Here is a 6641-nt window from a genome sequence, read left to right on the forward strand (position 1 = left end):
AACCGTCCAGTGATGTCCTATCCTGGCTGATCTGAAAATAAAAGTAAAAATAAACGACGGGAAAGAGGTGCCAAATTGAGGGGAAGGAGGAAAAGTAGGGATACGCACCGGCTTCGCCCCGCTCGCAGCGCCGCCCCGCTGAGACGCCGCTGAAACGCCTGCATCCTGCTCAATAAAGTTCAATCTGAAGACCTAGCCATGGCTACGGATGGAGCTCTCCCTGGTAAAGATGCGGATGGAAAGATGAATAGAGATGAGGGTAAGCGGTGGAGATGGGGAAAGGCATGGAAGAGGAGGGCTCCGAGGTCCTCCACCGCGCCGCCCACGCAACGCCACCTGCCGCTGCGTACCTCTCACCCGGCGCCCAGCTCCATACATTCCCGACCGTCTGCAGCTCCTCTCGATGAAGGCTACACGGTCTCTTCTGCCTCCTTAGAAACCGGCCGCCGAAGCGGCGTCTTCGAGGAGGAACGTGGGGGTGGGACGGAGGATAAAGTTGAGCAGAAGCGGTGGGCGTGGGGATAAGATGAGAAAAATAAGGAAAGGATTTGACGAAGGATATCAAAGCAAAGACTGCACCGCTTTGACACGGAACTCAGCTGGGAGTCTAGATTACCCATCGTCCATGTACTGTAAAAATTGCCCACGCGTCAAGATCTAGTTGGATAAAAAGCAATTGTGAACAGTGTCCAAAGCCAAAGCTGTAAGATTTCAGCAAAAAGGGTTAGCTTTTATATATAGTACTAGGAAGTTTGCGGCGCGGCGCACGCCGCGCCCGTGTTGTCAATGGTGCGACATTCTTGTTTAAAAACGGTGTTTTTAGGTTTAAGAGTGCGGGATTCCTTTTCAAAAACAGCTAAAGAAATATCTAAAACTTGACCACGCCCTTGGTATCAAGATAGTTGGTTAGAATTTTGTGGAAATATACAATATTTGGGTTGCTGAAGTATCATGGAAGTGCCAGTGAAATAGGCGGCGGATGGTGGAGTGCTTTTATTTCTTGATCGTTGGCTTAATTGCTTAAAGGAGTCCTTGATGGGCTGAACCACCTTTGTTGTTTCGGCCCGTTGGAGTCTTCTGTTTGCACAATGAAAATAAGAGAGTAGGATGTAGGAGTGGTTCTAAGAAAAAGGTAGAGAATGATCCAGAATGAAGGGTCAGTAGAGGAGCATAGGCCAAAGTGAAGAAAGGGAGGGGCTCGGCTCTGTCACCGCACATGGTAGATCGCAGAGAAGAAGCGAAATCGCTCTCCATCCTGTCTGCACACACGCAACAATGGAGTCCAGTAGTTGACCAAAAATCCAGTTTGGTCTGCGCGCGCAAGGTCAGGGAAGGTGGACTGCAGATAAGGGGAAACATCCCTAGACGGAGGACAGCTAGTGGGCGCCTGCAGCTTACAGAGAACAGCAAGAAGCAAATCTAGCTGATCTGCTACAAACTGGTATGTTCCTCTTCCATGAGTTGTTAGAATTGGATTTCTTTTACATGCGTGAGCTGATTGCATGGATCTGCTCTGAGTTTCTCTATCTGCTAAAGAAAATAAACTGGAACATCAGCTGGTTGCATGGATCTTCTCTGAATTTCTCTATCTGCTAAAGAAAATAAACTAAAAAGAAAAAAATACTACTAATGTAAAATAAGTAAAATCTAGAGGAGATAAAGATTACTGTTAGGGAAAGGAAATACAGCTTATAATAGTCTAGGGAAACGAAATAAGGCTTAGCCAAAAGAAAAATACAACACTGCCAGGGGAGGTTTCAGTTACAACAAAATATATGATAACTTAGCATTTCATCACTTAAATAAACTCTTCAGCAATTGGAGGTACGTCAACTTATAATATAGTCTACAGAAATGAAACACAGCTTCAACAAAAGAAGAACACAACATTACTTAGTGATCATCAATCACTTCATGGTACACTATACTTATCGGATCCACAGTTGGACCTCCGCTTTCGTCAAGTGAGAACCGTTAATCCTCTCCCGGAGGTCACCCTTGAGACAACACATAAAGTTGCCCGTGAGGAAAATTTTGGCAAATAAACAACAACCTTGTTCAAGTGTCAACCCCTAGCTCTTATTAACTGTCATTGCATAGCAAGGTCGAACTGGATACTGCTATCATTGTAATGTAAACGGCCATTTGATGGATGGTACATGCAATACAATCATTGATATATATGCGGTGGCCAACGTTGCTACCAGTAATGATCTTAGCCTCCAGAACCCATTCACCCAAATACCCAATCTAGTAACCATGGGACTGGTACCATTGCATAGTACAATAGACTGATTAATATTCTGTAGTAACATTATTGAGGCAGCAACTTTTAGCGAGATCTTATGATGCCGAAAATTTCTAGGATCCACCTTGTGGAGAAATTCTTGAGGACATAGCAAATCAGCATCTGCCATATCATCCATCGTCTTGAAAATAGTGTCGAGAATTTGTGAGTTCATATTAGGCACATGCCTATACTTCCCTTTCGTGTTGGGTTGGTGCAATCAACATCACCCCGATATTGAAACACCTCATATATCATAAAATCGATATTCAGAAACACATTGCTTAATCATGATGTGTAGAGACTGACTTCATTGCATATATCGCTAGAACCCGCAAAGAAAGGTCATAACTTAGAATGTTCTTTGAAACTGAACCTTCGAAATGGCATATTGATCTGCGACTGGATATGTACACATGAATATATGTACGATAGGATATAGAACAGTAAGTAATTAAGCATGCACTATTCTGTAGCTTCTATTTAGATAAGCTTTAAAGAAAATAAAAAAGGCATGATCTTCAAACACAACCAAATCGAATAATGAAGTGTAATTCTGAGTGTGTTCATTGTAAGTGAGTTAAATATTTTACTCTTTTGATATTTGACCTTCTATGATAGATTCGAAACTTCTATATGTTCACCATCCTAAACAATGCAAGGCAGGATCAAACCATCTCATATTTATCTAAGTACACAGTTGTACCATTCCTCTGAATTTAAAAAATACATGAAAACATGTTTTGAGAACTTGGAAGCTCATAACTGTGTGCATGAAAAGGTTTAGCTTGTGTTGCTCGGGATGGGCTGACTCCATATGCGCGAAAGATCTGAGATCTTCAACCAAAGCCCCCCGATTTGGTCGTCTTTGAAAAAAGTAGGTTGAACCCAGCGGAACAAAGAATGTTCTTAAGCACCACCATATGACCCTATTAAGTAGGGGACACTTTAGATATAGGAAAATAAATCTAACTAATGTAGGCTTTGCAGAAATTGCATTTTTCTCTTTTCAATGGAAAAAATCTTCTCCACTGCTGGCAATGGCAGATAAAAGACTAACAGTTGTGAATAAGAAGAGGCTGTGCAATGAACTAAGATCTAGAGAACGCACAATACAGAGCACGAAGGGAACAGTCTAGAGGAAAACTGGCAAGATTGAGAAGCCCCATAGGGATTTGGTGCGCTTATCTGAAATGTGCGATGCTATAGTGTGAAAGTTATGGAAGCTTGGGGAACTAACCCGAGTATGTAATCAATAATTTTGCTTGCCTTGTCTAAGGTACCACTGTCTGATAGAGGCACACACACCAGAACACTGAACTATGGCAAAAGTAGTATAGCATCAGCGATTACAATTACACTTGTACAACGTGTACTTAGGAAACCAAGAAGAAAAGCACATACACATACAAAAAATGGAAGCACAAATATCCAGTCAAGTGATCCTGCATTGCTTGCTTGGCACATCATGAGTGGTACTGAAATCACAATAGCAAAACGGACGGTTCTTCAAACTGAAAACAGAACATACCTGTAGTGTTGCAGGTAACACAATGAAAACCAACACAATTGATCTTGTGGTTCGGAAGCCGGACTGATTGATATACAAAATGATATTCTCACCAAAGTGACCATGCACCCTAAAATGGTATTGATCTTCAAGTAAATGATGTTGGATATCAATATAGAGTACCATACATCTCACAAAAAAAATAGAGTACCATATCCTGATATCCCACAACCTGGTTATAAGAGGAATCGGAAGATAAGATCATATGAAATCAGACTAATTTACGGGAAAGAGGAAATACAATCAACCACATAATTCATGGTGCACACAGTGGCCATCTATATAGATGCCACCTTGACTAAACATGCCAATAACAACTTAACTGCACTGTAACTATATAAGGGCACATAAAGAATAAATTGATGCTTGCTGCAGCTATTTCTCTCACCAATGCAGAATAAAAACATAAGTGTTTGATGCTGATACATTTTCACTTGGTAATGGCGACATAGAGAGGAGACTAAAGTAAGCCTTAGTGTTAGGCCACTAAAGAACTCTATAAAATGCGATGGATACATCAACACTCATGAACACTGAACAACCTGATGTTCACGTAAGCATGGGGTTCCACTATTTATTTGAATTTTAGGAGCACACTGAAACATATTTTCAACACTCAAATTTAAGAAATTCTGAGGTTTTATGTAGATAGGTAATGTCGCCTACCTGTTTTTTCCAGCATATACAACTGCCACATGAAAAATCCCTTGAAAACATAATGCCAAGCTTAGCCTGGTCAGTACTTAGTATTGTCGAGGAGACCAACAACCCATCATAAAAATACAATTCTGCCTTTCATTCAAATTTAAATACTATTACATATGACCAAGAGCATCAAAATTTCTGAATAGAGTTTGTGTGTCAGAGAATAATAAAACAAAAAGAACTAAAAATTTCAGTCAAGATCACCTTCACCTTGACTGGACTCTGAACACATATGATTTGCTTGCTTAGATTTAAGTTTTATATTTATGCAAAGGCTCTCTAAAATCCCATCATTGCAAAAAGATATATAAGAAGGGCATGCTATCACATATATTGAATACCTGCCTACAAAGCACTACTTACAGGTGATGTTGCATATATTTTGGCAGTAAAATTCTCTAACGAAATGGATGTCATGACATGTAGATCAATCTGGTAGTTGATATTGGCAGTCCACTGTTTGTGTCAATCTGCAGCAAAAAAAATATTTAAGGTTAATATTTACATGGAACTAATTAATCCATATATATCCAGACCGTTTCTATAATCAAACTGTAATAACGAAGAAATGTTAAAGATTTAGCACCCACGATTTTCCTTTAAAAAAACTAATCCAAAACTGAAGTTAGCAAGCAGGCATGGTAATATTATTTTCAGAGGGCAAGTAATGGGTTTTAGGAGTACTCCTCATAACATGTGACCCATCTAAGAAGCAACCTTGCAATTCAAACCCCTCTAAGGCACAGTTTCCTGCAAGCATTGAAAAAGCCTAATGACAACAACAGCAAATCCAAAATTAGAAAAACAGACGAATTACCTTAAGGTTTTTTGCAAATACCTACACATGGTGTCATTTCTTGCTTCCATGGTATGGCCTGCAGGTCATGTAAGAAGATATTTTCCCAAGATTTTAACTACAAGTTTAAAATAAATCAACCAAACAAAACCAAATACATCCATGCTTTGTGAAGAGATGCTCCATATTAATTAGGGAACCTTGGTGTATTGAGATGCACATCCCGCACTTTGTGTTTTTTCCAAGCAGCAACATTTCCTCATTCGGCTCTCTGCAAGTCCATCACTTGCCTGTAATTGATGAGTAGTTGTCAGATTGGTTAAAGAGGAAAAAAGTTAGTGATGCTTAAAGTAATGGAAGGATCCAATGAGTAATCGGATGTATAGGTTCATACCTATCTCTGCAACAAAACAGGCTGAGGATCTCGAGTCTCATTTGAAGAAGCCAGCACGGGCATGGCGAGTTGCCGTGCTGCTTGCCCCGGATCCCTGCCGATCCTTTCACCATTCGTATGTGATAGTAGATCCAAGATCGCGGCGGCGGACAAAGTACACCGCTGGCAGAAGCAGTGGAGTAAAGGACGCGCCGGCGTAGGTCGAGATCCTCCAGTGCGCCCGCCGCTGCGCTCGCTAACAGAGAAAGAAGAAGTGAGGCCGGACAAAGGGAGAGGAGAGTAGAGGAGGGAGAGGTCAGGCGGCGTACGTACGCACCGCCGCGCTTAGCCTCTGGTCGACGTGGGTGTCTCCGTCCTCGGTGATCCCTGTTCGCCGTTCCGCCTCGACGCCGGTGGAGCCGCCGCCACCCAACTCCCTCGCGCAGCGCCTCGACCGGCACGCATCGCCGCGATGCCATCACCGGCTTCGGGAGCTCGCTCGGGAGGTGCGGAAGGGAGGGAGAGGAGTGCGCCGCGGAGGACGTGAGCGGCAACGGCCAGTTTTCTTTCACCGGGGCGGTGGAAATTAGAGAGGAAGAAGTGGAGTCGTGGAGTCCGGACTGTTCGAGGCCTCCTCACCGCTTTGACCAATGGGAACGGGCGTGAATTAAGGAGTCCATAGGAGGCAGCCGGTAACTCAAGGAAAAAGCAGTAACGCAAAAAAAAAACAAATGTGTGGAGAGGAGAGATAACCGGAAGACACAACCGGAAACTTCCGGTTATTAAATGTTTTGCATGCAAGAAAAAAAGGCAGTTGAATTACCTCTCCCAGATCTACAGTACCAGGCGCTATGTACAGTAACAAATCTGTAATGAAATTAATACCCAAAAATTGCTCAAAAAAACGTGG

At 42.3% G+C, this 6641-nt stretch overlaps 1 long non-coding RNA gene across 1 annotated transcript; it reads right to left on the bottom strand.

The window, feature by feature from the left end:
* Positions 1–1976: 1976 nt before the first annotated feature.
* LOC127292984 (uncharacterized) lies at positions 1977–6353 on the bottom strand. Its single transcript, XR_007845522.2, has 4 exons — positions 5753–6353; positions 5559–5648; positions 5380–5476; positions 1977–5312 (listed from the first exon to the last, which is right to left on the bottom strand). It is a non-coding gene; the product is annotated as an uncharacterized lncRNA (long non-coding RNA).
* Positions 6354–6641: the final 288 nt, after the last annotated feature.

This window comes from Lolium perenne, chromosome 4 (genome assembly GCF_019359855.2).
Source record: "Lolium perenne isolate Kyuss_39 chromosome 4, Kyuss_2.0, whole genome shotgun sequence".
Classification (NCBI taxonomy): domain Eukaryota; kingdom Viridiplantae; phylum Streptophyta; class Magnoliopsida; order Poales; family Poaceae; genus Lolium; species Lolium perenne.